Source organism: Heliangelus exortis, chromosome 2 (genome assembly GCF_036169615.1).
Source record: "Heliangelus exortis chromosome 2, bHelExo1.hap1, whole genome shotgun sequence".
Lineage (NCBI taxonomy): Eukaryota > Metazoa > Chordata > Aves > Apodiformes > Trochilidae > Heliangelus > Heliangelus exortis.
The window spans coordinates 106,641,650-106,662,993 of NC_092423.1; the positions used below are offsets into that span (position 1 = coordinate 106,641,650).

General features: G+C 35.7%; 1 long non-coding RNA gene across 2 annotated transcripts in view; it reads right to left on the reverse strand.

Moving 5' to 3' along the window:
• Window positions 1-4,193, reverse strand: part of LOC139793757 (uncharacterized) — a 30,697-nt gene extending 26,504 nt beyond the window's left edge. The window contains exons 1-3 of one of the 2 annotated variants that reach the window (XR_011724776.1): window positions 4,053-4,193; window positions 2,760-2,822; window positions 1,351-1,842 (exon numbers count right to left, since the gene is read on the reverse strand). This is a non-coding gene — a long non-coding RNA (uncharacterized lncRNA). Of the gene's footprint in view, window positions 1-1,350; window positions 1,843-2,759; window positions 2,823-4,052 lie in introns of those variants that run through there. The other variant, XR_011724777.1, reaches the window with a different exon arrangement.
• Window positions 4,194-21,344: the final 17,151 nt, after the last annotated feature.

Consider the following 21,344-nt stretch of genomic DNA (forward strand, 5'->3'; position numbering starts at 1 on the left):
GGAAAGAAAAGAGGAATAACAAGAGCAAGAAAACTTATGGGTCAGAAGAAAGATGGGGAAATCAACCATCAATTACGGTTGCCGACGAGACAGTCTCAACCTCAGGAGTTAACTGAATATAAAACATTTAATTACTGACTTGTGTATTGGGAAGCAAAAAGAAAAACCTTTAAACACATAGGGGAGGCAAATTAGGTCTCCATTTCTCAGGCTCTGAACAATACAATGTTGATTGCATTCAGCTTATCTCTAGGATCCACTGGCGAGATTAGGAGGCTACTGTGCTTGGGAATCAGTAAGTGCAGCAGCCCCTAATTCTTATAACACAGGAAGCAACCTGGCTCTGACCCTCAGAAATTCAGCAATGGGCTGTGACTTACCAATGATTTACTGTATCAAAACTTATATCCAAAAGCAAAATTGGTAGACCATTTCAAAACCAATTACAGTAATTTTCCATTGGACACATTTGGCTGAAATATTTGGTTCTGTTTGACTTCTTGTGTTTGCTTTCCTTTATAATATGATTTTAATTTGCCTCTGTTTTGTTGCTGCTGATTATTTTTAAAATGTATTGTGTATTACTTAGGTAGTAGGCAGGCTGAAGGAGCTGGGGTTGTTCAGCCTAGAGAAGACTCCAGGGAGACCTAATATTGACCTTTCCAGTACCTAAAGGGGGCTTACAAGAAGGCTGGAGAGGGACTTTTTGCAAAGGCCTGTAGAGATAGGATGAGGGGCAATGGTTTCAAGTTAGAGAAGAGTAGGTTTAGACTGGATGATAGGATCAAGTTCTTTACCATAAGGGTAGTGGAACAATGGAACATTTGCTCAGGGAAGTAGTTGAGGCCTCACCCTGGAGCTTTTCAAGGCCAGGCTCAACAAAGCTCTGATCAACCTGGTCCTGGTTGAGGATGTCCCTGCTTACTGCAAGAGGAGTGCACTAGATGACCTTTAAAGGTCCCTCTCAACCTAAACCATTCTATCATTCTACCACACTGACCTCTAATACAATTTGCCCCCTTTTGAAGTTCTAGTAACTAGAAAAATATCTGAATATCTTAATATCTCTTTATGCAGCACTGGTGTTTCTTTTTGCTTTTTTTTTTCTTTTTGATGTTTTGTGTGGGTTTTATGATCAACTTTCTGACCAGCACACAGGATTTTGATCAGCTTTTCTATGGGGAATTTAACATTCCTTTAAGATGAGAGTTTTTTCTTATTAATTCAGAATATTTAGTGTCTCACAGGTGTTTTATCTTGATAGCTTCTGGCATGAAAGAAGTAATATGTTCAGAAGTGCAGAAAGCATGGATGGTTTTGTTGCATCACCCATGATTTTCTCATTGTGGCTTTTTTTTCCCCAAACCACATCGACTAGTCTAAGAAAAGTAGTTTGCAATTCTTCTCTATAATGGAACCATTGTTTTACTCAATGATAAAGGCATAGAATTATAGTAAAGTATTTGGTCATCATAAGAGACCACGTAATTACACATCGGAGTTTTTCCAAAACCACGCACTAAAGTGATGAGGGAAAAGACTAATCATTTCAAAACTCAGTTTCATTGTTTACTAATCTCTGTACTGCTGGGAGCTAAGGAAGGCACAGGCAAAATTGTTTCCTGTGTTTGCTGTTCAACCCACTGGTCTGGGGAGGAAGAGCACTATAAGGAGAGCAATGCTCTTCCCATCTCTTATCCCACTTTCTGACAAGAGTATCCTTCATGATCATGACTAATAGGAACACTTTGCCTCTTCATTTTTTCTTCCTGCCTTTCTTTCAGCAAGAAAACTCCTCTTTTTTCAGCATGCTTCTACAGCATTAATTTTCTTTGCTGAGGTCTGGGATGGGTGGGGAGAAAGCAAATCATTAGGTTTACTCAGTAGCCCCTAAACCATAGTAAAAGATTCGCCTTTTGATGAACCTGCAGGGACTTCACCAAGACAATCAAACGCTTCAGCATTTTACTCAGCTCCTTTAGCACTTAATTCAAAACCTGATTTCAAAAATAAGTAATAAAATGCACAGTAAGATCCAAGGAAAAACCCAGATTGTTGTGCTTGTCAGGATCCTGAGTTCACCAACAGGCTCTAAAATGCCCTGACTTGCCCTTGCCATTGATGTTGAGCTAAGATATGGAGCATTTATGTAACCTTGGATCAAACCTCTGTGAAAACAGCTCAGTAATGGAAAAAAAGCTATGAGGAGCTCATCTGGGACCTCTGCGTATGCATCATCCTCTGCCCTTTGGCTTGGGCACTACATTTAAGCTCTGTTTCCGAGTCTGTCACATGTTGTAGTTTCCTAGTTACTGTCACCAAATTTGTGTCACTCTTGTCTGAGCACTGTGGGACTGAGCCCCAGTTAGGGTTTTGGTATTGTTCTTTAAAGAAACTCCAAAAAAATGGGCTCTTGGCACTTTCAATGTTATTTAAGTGCCAGGCAGATGTGGGACTCCAACCAAGTGCATTGCTTTCCATTTCTCTTTTTTTTTCCAACCCCTGCTGTATTGTGCAGTTGAGTTGGAGGGCCCAGATGCCACTGCTGCTCTAAATACCTCTGTAAATGCAAGTCTGAGGGAAATGCTACAGCTGCTCCACCTCCTTTCATAGTTTCTGGGACACTGTTATCCCCAGGACCAGTGGCTTTTGGATTTCACCCTGCTCTTCTTTGAAGTGCTTGCTACTGCTCATGAGCTAGACAGCACTGAAAAGAAAACAGTAATTTGGAGTAATTTGCTATGTGATTTTTAACTTACCCTTCCTTTACCCAATAATTTTTGGTCCCCTTCTCTTCTCTTTGTTTGTAGAAAGTTTCACACCTTAAAAAAGAAGTGTATTCTTTGTCAAAGCAAGAGGATAAATATGTCTGCTCTTGTGTGATTCAAATTACCCTATAGTTCTCCCATATAATGTTTTCATATATCTCAGTACACGAACCACATTATGCTTCTATAAAAATAGAACTCATAATACCTCAGACTATTTTGTTTATAATTTCTCCTATTTCAGTAATTTACCTGTATTCCAACATATAAATGCTTATTTTCTACATTTATAAATAAAAAACCAACAACAAAGGGCAATATCAATTTTATGGAAATAGTGGGGATCAGCAGTGTGATTCCCATGTTGTTCTTATTATTTGGATGATAGATTTGAACCACCAGGAAAGTTCACAGTTAATCTGATAAAGGAAAACACAATCCATTTTATTTATAAAGCTATTTATAAATCACCTATTCATGGAACATAAATAATGCCATGTAATTTAGGGGACAAATTGTATAGTATAAATAATGAATATTTTCAATGCTCAGCTCATGAACAAATCATGAGCTAAAATTTATTGACACAAGCTATTTACTGAAGAACTGTAAATAGAAAAATATATTTGTAAAATTCATAACCTCTAGCCTGATAATTTGCAAAGTAAAGAAAGTTAAATTGTAGATTTCATTATTCTGAATATATGAATAACTTATATACATGGCCATTCAGCTGTTTGACTCTGCCTGTGTAAAATATTTTTTTTTTTCACTCCATTCAGTAGTTTCTTAGAAATATTGAAAGAAATAGTTAGACTTCACAATGACAGCTCAGATAAATGATGCATTTGGCTACCTCAAATCAGCTTAGTCTCACTGGTATCCTGAATCTCTTCGGTTATCTCAAACAGCTGCCTTTGTTAACACCCAAATACATGGAAATGCCAGAAAATAGTGTCCCAAGAAACTTGGTTCCATATGGTTTGAATTTATTGTATGAAGCCAAAATGAATCAGTGGTGTTTTAAATGATTTCACTGCCTTGTAATACTATTTTGTGTGTATTTAAGGGTTGATGGACTAAGTAGAGTCTGTATTGTGCGAGGTGATTTATGAATAATAGATAAAAAAGAGTCCCAGCCTCCTACAATTTATAATCTCAGTAGTTTAAGTAAAAGTATAGTAATTCTAGTTTGCATAATGACTGTTAGGGTTAACGTAATGTAAAACAAATTGTCTGAGATGTCACATTTTTTCTTATTATTACTTTCAGCAGTCGACCTACCTTTTTGTCTCCCAGCACCACCTTTTTTCAGAAGTACTTGAAGAAATGCATGACAAGCCCAATACAATACAACATTTCTTTTTCATCTCGGTGGTGAAGTTAAGCTGCACTAGAGGCTTTTGGTTTGCTAAGTTCATATAAATATTTTCTCAAAATAAGTTGCTACAGCCTGGAGGGTAGAGCCACACTGAAATTCAAACAAATATTTACAAAACCTGCATGACACACAGCTACAAAGCAAATATTTACATAACCCACATTCCCACCGCCCCCAACAGAGTACACAAAGTTCTGAGTAACTTCACTGTCAGCTTTCTGCAGCACAGAAAGATAAGCAACTCTATGCTATGAAGTTCTTTGTTTCATTACATCGGTCTATCCGAAGCCATAATGAAATTCCCATGATGAAATGTACTTGCAAGAGATTTATTAACAATAAGAAGGCCTGGATGACTTCAGCTCAATGCCTTGTTATGGAGACAGATCATCACCTCTATCCTCTTCTGGGATGCTGCATCAAATATTTTAGGAATGAACAATAGTGTCTTCTTTATTCACTGGTTTTCAGACCAATGTAATGGACTGAAATATTAAAAACAAGGTAGATTTTAGATCACAGATGCAATTTCTTATGCAGCGTATGGGCTTTCATCTCCAGAATGAAAAAAACTATACTCATCTGCTTTCTCTGGATTCTCTCTCCAGACTGAGATTTGCCAAGTTCCAGACTGTTACAGCTTGTAGAATTCATCTTTTACTTTTCAACACAACCTGTGCTTTCTTACCCTCAAGAAATGTTTTCTTATCAATCACAAAGTTGTATTTCCAGCCAAAAAAAAAAAAAAAAAGAAAAAATTGCTTGTGTCTGATGGGAAAACAGGAAAAGTGACACTAATTAAGAAAGACTCTTTCCTGCCTTTTTTTGAGCTCCAAAGTTAGAACTGAATATGAACTCACTTGAATACAACCCCATAGCAAATAATGAGAAGTAGCATTGGTGTCATCAGCATCCTCCAGAGAGATCACTTGACCTATTCCAGTTGTGAATTTTGTATCCAATTTAGGAATATATCAGAAAGCTCTATCTCAAGCTGTGGCTGTAGTATATTATTTTCTGAAATTCCAATATACTGATAAAATAAAAGTGATGACTGATAAAATAAAAGTGATGAGAGAAGTAAACAATGACTTGCAATATACAGTTTTTCTTACACTATTGTCAAAGCTTGCCAGTTTAATAGTGTAGATAGGGTATAGTACATGAGTGTGTAGTGAGGTGATTGCTATTTAGTACTACAAAACTAAAAGGACTTTTGACAATATCTTTTTAAAGGTAGAAACAAACATGATGTCTTTTATTCAAAATCCTTTCCTATGCAGAGATCTAATCTGATGATCACATGGAAATTAAACGTAAGAGGATAAATTTTGAAATTTGATGTCATGGGTGCTTCTAATCATCCTGACTCACCAGAAAATATCAGGCTGTGACAGGTAGTTAATCCCACTTAATGAACACAGTATCATTTGCTTTTCAAATGCCAGATTTATAAATACAGTGGCAGTTGGATAAAATGATAAAGCCTCACTCTGCACACCTGAAGACCATCGTAGCTTATCTGGCTTAACTCAGAAATGTTTTAAGGTTTTGTTTTTTGTGGTTTTTTTTTTTTTTTTTTAATTTTCAGAAGAGAGTCTGCTGTGATTGTTCCGTGGCTGCAGCTGACATAATCAATTTTCCTTCAAGTTACTGATAGTGGTTTCCTCAAATGAGTTCTTCACTTATCCTGCCCTGTTATTTAAAGGCTCCAAAAAATAAATGCTTAACAAAATTATACACCGATTTAACTGAACTTTAAATTTAATTTCTTGCTTATAGTAAGTAGGAGTTTCCCTGATTTTCATATAAACTAATTTTCTATTCATTGCCAGCATTCTCCGTGAATGTAAAAGAACAATTTTGTCATCCTTACATTTATTTTTAAATATCTTCTTTATCAAATTTACTCCAAATGTGGTCTATAGTAATGTTATAATTCCCAGACAACAGTTTGGAAGTTTTGCTTTGATTTCTTATAGCATCATGTAAAAGAGCATTGATCTTAATTCTGGTAATTTAGATACTAAATCAAAATTCTAGTGCATAATTTTTGATTTGATGTTCAGTCCATTTTTCTCTTCCAAAATACTCTTACCTTTTCAGTGCTGCAAAATTGTTATGTTGGTTATTCAGAATATATGATTAGAAGAGTTATGAAAAAAAAATGGCTTCCCTTAGGAAAAATGAAAAATGAAGTTTAATCTCAAAATCATTCAAAGAATAAGGTCAATTTCTGTGTGGTATGAAATTTCCATTATTTCCCCCACTCCAAATATGCCTTTCTAGAAAAAGACGTGGGGTTTCATATATTAGCTTGTACACCAATGCCATATTTTTATTCTAAGTCTATCACGCTTATGTAAATTTCAGAAAATATGGAAGTTCCTTTGCTGCCTTCTTGCAGCCATTTTACATACAAACCCCAAGTTTTACTACATATCAAAAAGTGCTCTCAAAAGTCACATTTTCAAAGTGCCAAGTCAGTATGTCTGGGAGTACAAAATTGCATTCATGAGATCTCAAAGCCAATACCGAAAATTGAGCCTTCTGTTATTAATCCTAAAGTCTGTCCTGGTTTTTAATCAATAGCAAAACTCTTTGGTCTTTCTGGCACATCCTTCTGAATTAAAACAAATGCTTAAGCATCTTTAATATTAACCCGTTGTTGTGGTTTAACCACAGCTGATAACAGCCTCACACAGCTTCTCACCTACTACCTCCCAGTGGAATGGTGGAAAGAATCAGAAGAATAAAAGTGAGAAAACTCATGAGTTGAGATAAATATGGTTTAATAGGTAAAGCAAAACCTGGACCAACAAGCCAAGCAAAATTAGAAATTAATTCACTACTTCCCATCAGCAGGCACCATCCCATCATCCATCTCCAGGAAAGCAGGGTTCCATCACGCATAATGGTTACTTGAGAAAACAAAAGCCACCACTCCAGACATCCCTCTTGTCCTTCTTCTTCCTTCAGTTTATATACTGAGCATGATGCCATATGATATGGAATACTCCTTTGGTCAGCTGGGGTCAGCTGTCCCAGCTCTGTGTCTACCTGACCTCTTGTCCACCCCCAGACTTCTCGCTGGTTGGGGTGAGCTGAGAAGCAGAAAAGGCCTTGACTATGTGTAAGCATTGCTCAGGAGTAAGGAAAACATCCCTGAATTATCAGCACTGTTTCTATCACAAATCCAAAACACAGCCCCATACTAACCACTATGAAGAAAATTAAGTCTAAGCCAGTCAAAACCAGCACACCCATATGCTTAAAGAACGACAACTGAAAACTGTTGCATATTATTCCTTTTATATCAAGACATTCCAAAAGGCAGGAAAAAAGAAAACACAGGATCACAATCATACATATCAATGCACAAGCTAACATACAATTATCAATGTTGTGTGTTTTTTCTTAAGGTTCTAAATGCTGAGTTACACCTACTCAGTAGGGAGAAACAGTACTAGGAACTGGGGCACAGTGTAGGCTATCAGAATCTGGCCTATGCTGAGCTTCTTTAGTGGAGTTCAGGAGTCACAAAGGAACCATAGATTTGCTGAACAGTCAGCCTGGCCTTAGTTTCTGTGAAAAGAAAGCAAAGGGAAACAAAACAAAGCAAAGTGATGCCATTCTCTAAATATCTTGACTAGGTAATAAATTTGGAAGCATCTGGAGAGGAGTAAAAGACAGCATACATTTGTAAAGAGCAATACACTTCAAACCACACTAATTTCTTTTTGTCACAGTTTAAGAGACATTTTGGAATGAAGGAACAACAGATGTGATAATTTTTTTTTTTCACTTTCCAGAGATTTAACACTCTTTTTGTGATAGCATTATAACACGGAAATGTAATCTAGATATAATTTATGTAATGTAGATACAGGAGCAGTTGTAAAGCAATACTGAGAAAAGATGGATATGTAGTTATAAATGTATGTTCTGTGAAGTCACGGAATTCAAACTCATTTAGTTATCAGGTAAGTGGGCCATGAAGCAATCCAGAGGAAAAGAATAGATTAATGCATGACCTTAAAAATTTACAAAAACTAATTTAAAAAAAGCTGTCATTCAGGAAGTACCAAGTAGTAAAAATAGTGAGCTGCAGCAGTAAAAGTTGTGAATGGGGGCCTTTGCTTCAGGTCAGAAGAGGATTTGTGCATTACAGCAGACCATAATGGATGGAAATTAGCAATGATTTGTAGTGGGGGAACAGGAAGTGTCAGCCTTGCATGCGTATACATGAGTATCGTTTGTGAAATAATATTTCATAACTGTTTTTAGCTGCTTGCACTATGGCAGCACAGGCCGTACACTGCATTTCAGGAAGGAAATAACAGTCAGAATTATAGAAAATTACTTGTGAAGAGAGACAGAAATATGATTATTTGCTTGGAAAAGTAATATGAAAAATTCATTCATCTGTGTAAAGATGCATACTACTATGTATACATATATACATATATGTATATATGCCATTAATTCAAAGCCTGAATATATATGTATATATGTATATGTATACATATATACATATCTACTACAATGTATAAGATAATAAAAAGCAGTTTTACAGCACAAGATTCCAGTTGCAGACTAGGAAAAAAAAAAAAAAGTACAAAACAAACCACTTGCTGAGATAGAAAGCCTAAGAGTAATGCAGAATATCCATTGCACAGCTTAGCCAAATATCTCTCTGGAATAACACAGCTATAGATGACCTTGCCATGAGGCAAAGTCTTCTTTATGGCACCACTCTCCTCTTTTCCAAAATACTATAAATCTCACTGTGGATGGATGCTTTAAAAAGAGATTCCATCTCCTGTCTTTCTTATCTGACATCCTGAAGCTCTACAGGGACAGGTTTCTCTAGTCTCTCTGTGCACTCTTTCTTTCTGTAAATAATCTAAATAATGTTAAACTATCATCAAATATTGTCTCTGTTTCTTTTGAAAACAAAAATATCAATTCAAAACACATGTGAGCTTTACTTGCCATTTAAATCTATGATGTATGGGTTAGATTATTCACTGTTGTAAGATATTATTGCTAGTAACATTAGTTTGGGATTTTTTTCTTTAAATATTTTCCATATAAATTCTGAACTGCTGTTTTTCCTTTTCAAGCACTCCAGAAGTTATTTGAAAGAGAAGTGAACTAGTGGAAAAGCAAATGACTATTTAGAATGCATCCCTTGAGTCCATGATAACTCATTCGCTTTTCCACTAATTCACTTCTCTTCTAAAAGAATTAGAAACAGCTGATACAAAATTATGATAATCTTTTTAGAGATTTACCTTTTGGTTGACTAGTTATCTTAAAAGTACACCTGCAAAGTAAGATCTTCCTGCTGTGTTCTGGCACAATTAAAAGATCGTGACCTCTTGTACCATAATTTACCAGAGCTCACCTCAAAGGACAACCAGAGACAAATTTGGTTATGTAGTTTGCTGAGCAAAAGTTCTAATAGGTTGAAGGTGTCTGGTGGGATATCTGCCTAAGGAGAGGTGGAAAATATGTTGGAGTTTGTTGCAGCTCTTACCTATCTGGTACAGAATGAATTGCAGTGAATCCCTTAAGATCATTATTTTAACTCTGTGACTCCTTTTGCCAATCAGTTTCTCTTTTCCTCCAGCTGCATCGTTTCAAAAGGATCACAATTCCCACAAGGAAAAACTTCCTTATTGTACTGGAAACAGGATTTCAATAAAAAAATTCTACACTTTAAGGATATTTGGAATCTATTAATGTTGTTAGTATGCTGTTTTACCCCTTGAATTTCAATCTAGTTTTAATTTCCTTTCTTGGTGACTATTTAAGTGTAAGTAATGAATAGCTTAGCTTTCATCTCTTTTCTTTTGATGGTGCCATCCAGCTCTGGATAACAGGTGACCAATGCAAACCAGGGAAGTTTTTATGCCAGATCACAAAAAAGTATTTTTAGGCCCATCGTAATATTTTCAGTATCCTTATTGACTGTCTCCAAATTAACATTATGTTAATTACTGAGATATTACACTACAGGGCTCTAACACAGCTATTCGAAACAGCTGAAAAGGTTTACTTGTAGTAATTAAAAGTAGCAGCAAATAAGTTTTCATCATAAGATAATGGGCAATTGTAGATTATTTTGTCTTCCAATTGCCACACTTTGTCATTTGGTGCTTGTGTATTTTACTGTAAGATTTTTATCTTCGTTTTTTCTTGGCCAAAAATAAATAAATTAAAGCACTGGCATTCTGTCACTATGCTGCCAAAAAAAAAAAAAAAAAAAAAAAAAAAGATGTTCTGCTATTTGGCCTAGAAATATAAGCAAAAATCTAAATGTACTATTAGCCTTTAAGATATGTTTTTTCAAATGTCATTCTTTGAGGGTGAAAACATGTTTGCTTTGTAAAGCTCTTAACATTTCAAGCTGAAAGGCTTGAACAAGCTTTGAACTCTGGAGTTTGTGATGCCTATAAATTAAAGGGAAAAATAACATTAAATGGTACTGTAGCATGTGAGGCTGACTTTAAGCCTCTGAGCATCTCAAAGTCCTCAAATACACTATTTTATTTGGAGATGCCTGTGAGTCAAAGAACCCATGGATCCCATGGAATATTGTTGCTTTATATGGTAATATCCTGATAGGAGGCATACAATGAAAATGAATTCTTTGCAATGTATCAATACACAGGTGGCTATCTGAACAATCTGCTGTTCACAGATACTGAAGCATGCCAGTGGCAACAGAGGGCAGTGCTGACCCAAAATACCTTTGTTTCTGATCTGCATGTCTCCTGCCTTTGCCTACAGCCCTCCAGGTCCTTTAGAAGTTGGGAGCCATGGTGAAGACTTAGCAGCTTGTAATAACTGTGTTCCTGATTTTCCTGCCTTTGTAACATCTATTTCTCTTTCAATTTGGTATTTAGTCTTCTCACTTCATCCCTCCTTCTCTCTTGAACTCTGCCCTTTTTCCCAAAGGAAAGAACATTGTATTTCCTTTAATTGTCACAAAATGTAGATAATAAATCAACTTCTAATTAATCATATATACATGTGACTGCTTAGCAAAGGCTGAAAGAAGGCCTATAAGTAGAATTGCTAAGGGTACAATTGCAATATATATATCTCTGCATTATATAACAGTTTACTACTAATAAATCATGAAAGACAAGAAAAGACTCTTTTCCTTAGAGAATGTTTTACAAGCAATGGGCTGCTTCACAGGCACAGCACAGGTAACTCATAGTTTGTGTCAATTTTCCGAGCAGATCTCTCCCACAAAAAAAAAAACAAAAAAAACCAAAAACAAACCCAAAAAACAAACAAAAAACCCCAAAACCATAACAAAACCAAAACCCTGAAAAACTGTCTTTTGTCTTATGTGTCTTTCCACCACAAAGCAAAGCAATAAAATACTAATAATGGCTCACAGAGGCTGTAAAGAGACCCTAAATCCTTTAAACTAATGGTTACAGTCTAATTGTCTCATCTGCCTTCCATCAACAGTGTGCTGTTGAACTTGTAGGCTCTCCAAGTCACATCTAGGCTTTAAAGAAGGAAGATAACTTTTATTTGGTAATGGCAATAAAACTAGAGTCTCTACTGACTGTCTGACAGGGAGGCGTCTGACACTTTGCATCCAGTCAGGCAGAACACAAATCGAAATAGTGTCTAAAAGCCAAGGTAATGGAGGGATGAAAAGTATAAAACCTGCACAATAAAATTATATTGCAATGAAAGAAAATTAGAAAATGAGGCATGTAGCCTAAAAATAGAACAAACCTGTCCCTTGAAGCTACATAGAGTAGGCATGGCTACCACTGAAATGGTGCCACGCTGTTTTGTCTTTAGTTTAGACTCAGCAGTGGTGATATATCAAGGCAAATTTGAAAGCACATGCTGGTGCATGTGTACAACTATGAATTTACACACCCACATGCTCACTGTGTTCTTCCAGTCCACTCTGTGTCATTAAGATTTTTCTGTCTTCCACAGAAGATGCCTGTGAACAAGCTTGGCTTAAATCTGCATCTTCAAGGATGGATTAAAGAAACCCAAGATCTTGAAAATATGCCCTGAGTTATTTCCTGATAAAGACATTACATTGAAAAAAAGGTTAGTTATAAAATCAGAGACAACAAAAACATTACATAGGCATGGACACACATACACATGAATATATCCTTTCTGTTATGCTGCTTTTGCTGTTTTTCTTCCAACCTCTCTCCAGCTTATTTGATGCCACTATCTTACAATGACACCTGCTATAGAAGCTTAGTGGAGCCACTGACAGCTCCCCTGGAGTTGCTGTCTGTCAGTGCCTAATTCTCAGTCATCAGTATATACCAGCATAACATATGCTATATTTCTAATTTCCCTTTCTTTCTCCTTGGGGCAACCTATGCTTATTATCACTGTGGATAATACTTCTATCCCATTTCCCTGCCAGCCCTTCTTCTCCTGAAGTGAAGGTGTAAATGAGATCTAGAAACCACCATAGTCTAATTGTGTGCTTAAATTTTAAATCCCTGGCTAGAAAACAACTCACTGCTTCCATTTCTTTCATGTCCACAGCTAATCTACTCAGTATTTCAACAGAAATATTTTCCTTTTCTTTCAGATTAGCTTTTAAAATGAACTTTTTGTAAATTTTAATATATGAATGTTCAGCTTATGTTGGTCTTTTAGTCTTCCTGAGGATACAGGATAAATAGCCCACAATATAAAGGATTTTTTCTACCCCTCCTCTTACCACAAGGTCTTTTACCCCTCTGGGTTAAATGAGAACACTCTTTTGTACAAGTGCCTAGTTAAAGATTGCACTGCCAAAATAAATGAATTTCTCATTTGATTTTCTTCCACTTAAGTCAGTAGTGATATATCAGTTTAAAAACAGTAAGACCAGAGTGGGCTTCTCTTCTTAAATTTTCCCCTTTACTGGCTTTAGATAAGGCTCTTACTAGTGTCCATAAACAGTTCCACAGAGATTGCAAGAGGCAATTGGTGATGTCATTTATGGCAAGTGCTCCAGACAGACCCAGCAAGATGGAGGATTATTACATACAAAATACTTTTTTAAACCCTAATTTAAGTGATAAACCCAGAATTACAGCTTACTAGGAATACTGTTATTTGACCTAGGTTACTGGCAATTATTTTATTTCCGTAACTGGTAACTAAAGAACTGTGCTAGAAAGAAAGGGGATTTAGCAGTCTCTGGGAATTCCATCAGTTCCTGTTGATCCAAGAGTTGGTATAAATCAACTTCCCTTAACATTTGTTGGAGCTATGCTCAGGAAAAGTTTCACATCTAGGTGGAATTCTTGTATTTTTATTTTTTCCCCCAAGCATGCACAACCATCACTTAAAATTCACTAGCTACCTCATTGTAATTTTTTAGCATTTTGCAACAACAAAGACTATCAACTCATAATGAAAAACAAGAGGATCCAGATTTTTACATAAGACAGTTTCTGATCCTCTTACCTGTACTCAATTAACACAAATGCCACATTAAACTTCTGACTATGTGCTTTCACAGCAGATTTCTGCTTCTGTTCTGGAGGACTGATCATGTATGCATGAAGCTGCATACTTCAGATAGAGCAGTACCCATGCCAAGAGACTTGTCCTACATAGAGTGAGCACTTTGGCAGCCAGGGAAACAAAAGAAAGTGGTCTGATTTAGCTAACCAGTCACAAATTGATAAGTAACTTACAATTTCAGAATCTACATTGCAACCTGTGGAGTAAACAAATCCACACATAAAAAAACCAAGAATCAAAAATCAAAAAACCCAAAACCTGTCAAGCAATTTCGAATAACAAATAAGTGGAAGAAAGTTGTGATACATTTGTAGACACCCTGCAGACAGAAAAAAAGGCTAAACTCATTTAATAAATGATTCATAGTGAAATATTCTCTCAGTAAGGTAGAAAAAAAAAATGTATTTTTTACATTACTTCCATGGGAACTTGTAGACCTGGGAAAAATTTCTTCGGATAGAAAGTTTGGCTTTGTTAAAAATTGTAAAGATACGCAGCAAACTGGATTTCCAGTTTTTGCAATGCAGTTTCATGACACGTTTGGGTCTCCATAAGCAAAAGCATTGCAGGAATATAAAAAATTTTCTCCTTGTAATCAGCTAAGCTCACATAGACACTGTTTAGCAGGAAACCCCATCTACAAACTGTTGTGTAAACTACTGTCAATATAAATGGTGAAATCAAACATTTTCTTCAATTGGTTGAGAAGCCCCATCAGAGATGTGTTTTTCCCTCATTACACTTTCATGAGTTGTCCTTTTTTGACAAACCTGGTATAGTATCAGAAAATTCTGTGTCCTTCAGCAAAGTCATTATGAGAGTCTGACATCTTGACCTTCCCTTTGACACTGTGAGGTAGATCCTTGCAGCTCGCTTAGGTTCTTTTGGGTTTTTTTCCCCTTTTTTTCTTCTGACAGGGTGACATGCATGCAGTTTGGAAAGCATTCCCACAGAGAACCCCCAAGGACAGACAGCCTGTGTATCTGATTGCAAATTAGCCAACTACCTGATTTCTAGAACAGGGAAGTAATTGGCTGGGGATTTTATCTGTTTCTCCTGCTGATGCCAATAAGCAGGCATGTTTATTAACAATTTATTTACAGAACACAGATTGATTTCAGGAGAGAAACATCACCAGCCTCTGCAAAGTGCAAGCAAATTATTTCTTCTGGGCCCTCACACAGTCTATTATTGTCAAGGTATCTGTTTGCACGAGTCTTTAGCTCAGGGTTTTAGAACTAACTACTGAACTTGCACTGGAGAAACATGAGGTGAAAAGGTTCTTCTATCCTGATGAAAACATACAGAATAAATTCTTCATAAGTAACATAATTAGCTGAATAAACACAACCCACACCTGCCTTGGGTTTCCTGGACAATACTAGGCAACTCCAGGTTGCTTGCTAATTCTCTAATTTTCCCAATGATATTACCTCAGTCAAGAATATTTGCTTCAATGATGAAGAGAATAATTACACTAATATTATTGGTTGTGCTCAGGATCTGATCTAGAATTAGGTATTTTTATCTGAAAAAGTCAGTTTTTGAAGTAATACTGGTAAATGTCAGTTCTGAATTTTTTGTTTTGGTTTGTTTTGGTATAGTTCCACTGAAGGTCATGCTGAGGTACTTAAACATATTCTGCCACAGATAATTTTTTATCATTCATATAAAATTCCTTAGATGTTTAAAAGAGTTTAAGATTGAAAAGTATGAGATAAATGATGATTATAACTCAATTTTAAGGCCATTATTTTTCTTTTAAAAAATGAGTTTTATACAAAACCAAAATGCAACAGGAAGCAGTTCATTGCTTTTCTTTTAATAATCTATCTGTGTCCAAAGTGTAGATCCTCTCAGTGTGATTATCCCAGAGGCAATATTAAATTAGAATGAAGAGCACAATTTACCATCAGAGAAAAATATGAATAGTAATAAAAATAAATATCTGAATATGGTCTCCATCAATGAAATAAAATTCTGTTTCATGAATAAATGATGTCTCATAGTTATCTTATTGTGATAAATATTGAATTAATGGAGTACATGACTTTTTTATATAACTTGCTAAATCACAAAATAACACCATGTTATCAGTTTACTTGAATACGACCCAAAAAATATCTGCATTCAATAATCAGCCTTATGTCTATAATATTGTGCTTAATGCCAACCAAAATTCAATGTTAGTGACATTGTTCAGTGAGATACATATTTCTTGGAAAAGAAAGAAATGCTGAAAGTATTAGACCTTTTTTTTTTCTTTTTCCTTGAGTACATTCTGCTGAAGTGTTTTTCTCTTGGTAGGTTTAGAACTGAGAAACAGGCTCTGACGTAAGATCTGCTTTTCTTAATGGGCCAAGAAAGTCTGCTGTTTACCACATTGAAAGAGGTAATGTTGTTCCACCGAGATGCTAGAATTTTACTCTACCAACACAAATGCATGGAATTTTTATACTTAGTTACAGATGTATAAATTGCTCATTGCAAACAGAGCAGGCAGCTTACCCTCCCTAATGTTCATTCTCATATCCTCAGGGAAATGTAAATGCAGTTTCAGTCCATTCTTGCGCAGACCAAACACATCATTAGCTGGTCACAATTCCATTGCATCTTCATGGTTGAATCTCATTGCCTTTTTTTTTTTTTTTTTTTTTTGTTTTTCCTGGAGTGTAGTGTTTACGTACATGGGCATCTCTTCACAACATAGACTGAAAAATCTTTCTCCACCCAGCCTGTTTTCCAGTCCTACTGACTCTAAAATTCTTCACAAGTTGCATCTCCAAAGAAGGTCATTCCTAATGAGTGTAAACTCATTATGAGATTATAAGGAGATAGTGTGGAATGTTCCCGTGCTGATACTGCACCATAACTTTGAGACTGCATCTGTTTGGTGAAAAAACCAAAATCACTCAAAAGCATTTGCAAGATTATCCTAAGAGGTAATGGCACCTGAAATAGGCATTTTAAAGAGGAAGAATGACCAGAAGCTGGAAGAGGACAGGGAAGAGAAGGAAACATTTGCAAGAAGAAAGTGATCCATTAAAAAGTAGTTAATTAAAACAATTTCTTTGGCTGTCTTTGAGTATCGATATCTGTACCCACAGATATGAAAATTTGTATCTGTATTTTTTATAGTAATTTTATATTTTTCCTTCAAGACATGGGCTTTTCATGAATGCTAATGGAAATGAAAGAGTGTGTTCAATAAAGGACGTGGCATGTAGGCAAACATAAAGAACCTCTGCAACCCTGTGCCAACAGAAAAAAAAAATCATTATTATTAGAAAAGGATTAATATTTAAAAAATAAATATTTGGCTACTTCCAATAAGGAAGTCTAAATAAGGAGCTTTTTGCTGTGTGTCACATTCCTGCAGTATTCCTGTGTACCTGCAGTTCTTGCATAATCCAGTGAAGACGTCTACCAAAATTCATTCAAGTCCAGCCAAATTTACTTACTGTTTCCTCAAAAAACACTCTTCACAGTCTTCAAATTTTGTATTTCATCTACTTTCTTTTCTGTTCTTTCTTTGAATTATTTGAATTGCTTTCTTATCTTTCTGTGTTTTACCTTCTTGGTTCTTCCACATTTTTATTTGCACATTTTTCTTGTGTTCCTCTTCTGCCCACGTTTGTTTTTCAGCTTACTGTTTGTCATGTATTGAACTGATGCCAGAGGCACAAAACCCAAAACAGAATGGAAATGTGCTTCATAATAAAGATCTCTGTCATCCCCAGGTTCTTTATGGCAACCAGCAGTAGGGTCATGTTTAACACAAATGTCTGAGAAAACATTGAACAAGACTGTGGAGTCATAATTAGGCCACCACTTCTAACACTGTATAACTGTGTCTGAATTTTTATATTGCACTTGGCAAATTGGAAAGCAATAGCAGAAAGGGTGAGAGGTTGTTTAATATGTTTTAATTATAGCTGGAGTCATGTAGAGCTGTATACTGTGTGAGCAATTGGACACGATACAGTAGGATAGTAAGATAGTCAACAGGCCTTGGAAAAAAAGGCATCTTATTTAATGGTATTCAAAGAATAGTCAAATTACAGTTATTAAACTTTGATCTTGACAGAAAAATAGTTTGAATCCTGTGCAACAATCAGGATGATTAAGCAAGGAGACTGCATAGGCTGGTAATAGAAGAATGGATGTTGATTTGTTCCCACTCATATACTGATTTAAAACTTGATGAGTATGGACTGGGGTTTGAATCATTCAGGGAAGCGGTTGCCAGGACTAAAATTTGGACAAAGTCATAAGTGTAGAGTGTTACTAAATGGCATTTCCGCAAATCGGCCTTCTCAAATCTTCATTCTCTGACTGACTTTCATTCAATAAAGCTGCAATGCCTTGTGTTTGTTTGCTCAATAACTTACAGTTTCACGTTCATAATTGTAGGGGCTTTCTCTTTGTTTTGGCTCTGCCTTGCTGAGAAGAGATGGAAATCTCTCCCTGGTAACACCGGAGAAAAGAAATTGAAAATACGCCCTTAAAAAAGAATCAAGTTGTTATTTATTCTGCAAGAGCCAAGGCACTCATCCCAGATATTCTTGACAGAATGATAGAGGAAGGATGATATTTTATTGGGCAGTCTCTTGCTTGTGCTCTGGCTCTCACCCCAGTAGTGACTCCAATCAAGAAGGGGAAATCTCATGTGTCAGTGTCCTACAGAGAAAAAAGCAAACAGGGTTTATATTAGCAATATTTTGAAATTCAGGTATTACAGGGAGGTTATATGCAACTCTTCAAGCCCTGAGGGAGTGGTTGGTGTATGTGTACATTTGTGTAGATGTAGAGGAGGGTGGGCAAGGACTCTGGCTGTTTTTTTATTTATACAATAACTCCTGAAGTGCCCAGCTGTGTGAACAAGAGAATTTCTTACAGGATGGTAGAAAATACATGGACTCAAAGAATGCACTAGTGTGAAGCACTTAGACATTTCAGTCACTTATGAACTAGAAAAAGGATTGGTCTTCACCCTTATTCAGACTATGCAGATTAAATATTAATTGCAATGACGAAAACCAAGGAATAATGAATAAACAACAATCATGTCCTTAGATGGCATTCAAGACAGGGAACAGGTAATTATTTGGCCTATGTAAGGAAGCAAGCTTCCTTTCATGGAACTCATCTGCCGAAAGAAATGTTAAGGAACAGCAGGACTGATGTTAGACAGCTAAGATTTCAATTCGATAACCCTAGATTAAATACAAAGTATGTTGAACTGTCATGTTGTATTGCATCTGCCTGAAACCTTATTTCTATTGTTCTGAAAGTAATGGTGAAAATGGAAGATCCCCTAGCTGCTCTCAGAATTCACTGACAGATTGTAGCCATAAAAATAAACATTTGTAATAATGGAGGTTATAATCTCTACTGGATAAAGCTCCCAGAGCTGGACCAAGAAGGGGAAATTTCTTTGGATTTGACTTATTTAAAAAACTCTAGTATGTCTAGTTCTGTTTTTCAGTTTGCAGTGGGAATATTGGTCTGAACAATTAATTAGATAAGTAAAATGCAGGCTTTAATTCTCTCATCCTGCTGTATTATGTATGTAAAATAATTTGTTAACAAAACATCACATTCTAAATCCTTGGTAAAAAAACTTCAAAACACTAAACTGGTCTTTTTTTGTTAGACATTCAAAACTTGGATAAGGACACTTAAGAAGGAGATTGAAAATGTAATGGCAGAAAATTGCTACAGTGGAATCAAAGTGTTTAAAGTAGACTGGTTCAGCTTTAAATTACACCAAATTATGTTCTTTCTCATTTGTGAAACTTTTTTTTTTTGTTATACCAAAAGTACCCGGAATGTTTGCAGTTTTCTTCCTTAATACTAGTATATTTCTTTGTGATCATTACTTTCTTTCACTTAAGCTTTTCTCCATATCTCCTTATTTACTTTGTCTCCTTTTGAGAATCAGCTGAATAATTTCTCATTGATCTGTTAGTCTAATTTCTGAGATTCCATTCTGTGCCTAGCCTAAACCTGGTCTTCATCTGAAAATACCATCAGAGATAAACATTTTAGTAATCACAAAGCAAATCAAACTGCAAAACAAAATGTAATGTTGCTTCTATAATTGTGTCTAAAACAAAGTCTTCTAGAGCTAAGCACTGCTTTGATGTCTAAAAGGAACTTGATTCAAATACTTTTAAGGAAAAAACACATATACAGTTCACCTTGTCTGTGGAAGTTAATACTTCTGTGAGAAAGCTAAAAAGGCACCAAAAAAAGGCTTTTATGAAACTGGAAATCAGAAGACCCTAAAGAGAAATGATCCATATGTAATAAGGTAATTGAGTTAACATGGGAGGCTTAGTTCCCTGTGGACATATAGACAGCAATCTCTGTAGAACTGAATGTCTAAATTTAAGCTCACTTAAGCAGAAACAAAGTCCTTAATAAGAAAAGTTGCTTGTAAAGAGAACCAGGGCCTACTGTGACACTTAATAGGGGGACATCTGGCTACACAATTTTCACAGATTAGTGTGAAATAATGAAGGAGACAATGAGATGAAGCTCAAAATATGTTAAAGGAAAAATTCTGTGGACAAAATTTGTTTGCAAAATGAAAGTGTACATAAGACTTCTCAAGAACAGACTAGATTTCTTGCTGCTACCAATAATGACATGCATGTAGTGGTATGAGAAAACAAGCACAGAGAGTAGATGTGAACAAAAAGTTGGATACAGTATTATTCCAAGAGAAAATACAGCAAAGGCAGTGACATGACAGGCCTTTAGTGAGTATCTAGTTTGTCCAACTGCAAAGCTAGAGAAGATGGTAATGATATGTCACAGCACAAACATCCTGGCATGAATGTATTGCACACTTCAGCAAAACAGTACAAGGTGTGCAGTAGGAAATAATTGTAGGATACATGGTAGGAGAGGAGCTTAGCAGCTTCTTGGCTGCAAGGCAGATAAAGAAATATAGAATGATGAAGTTATGTGTTGCCACCTTAAAATGGGTCTAAAGGCAAAACTCAGCATTTTCAAAGCATGGAAGTAACAGCATACATGAAACTGAATTAAGAAAAAATGGTAGATCATGAGAGACTGCTGCTAGCATTTGCATTCATATGATTTTGCACATTCATTGAATATACATTCATATATAGCATCATTAGTGCATTCAAGGAGAACTTCAATAACTTGATATCTATATAATAAGTACCTAGCAAAAATAACCCTGAAATGAAATCAGTAAGCTAAAACCAGATCTGTTCACAGGGTGTACACAAAGTATCTATAAACATAAATAAAGGAGAATAAACAAAATTCTTTGATATGGCATTAGGTTGTGTGTGATATCTGCCAGATGACTGAAAAGCCAGACTTTGTACACTTCTAGTGCTTGCTTTGCCTGTAATAAATGTATTGCCACATATAGATAGGGCCAAAGAAAATAGGAATTCAGGCACAAAATAGGTATTTTTTTACTAGATAAATAAGAGAACATCTGAGAAGGTAAGCTTGATGACTGCAGAAGATAAGCATTAGATAGAACAGATCTTTGAAACAAAATAATAAATAATAAAATATAAATAAATAATAATAAATATAAAATATGAATAAATAATAAAAATAATTTAAAAATTGAAAACCCTCCTTTGTCATGTTGCAATATCACTGCC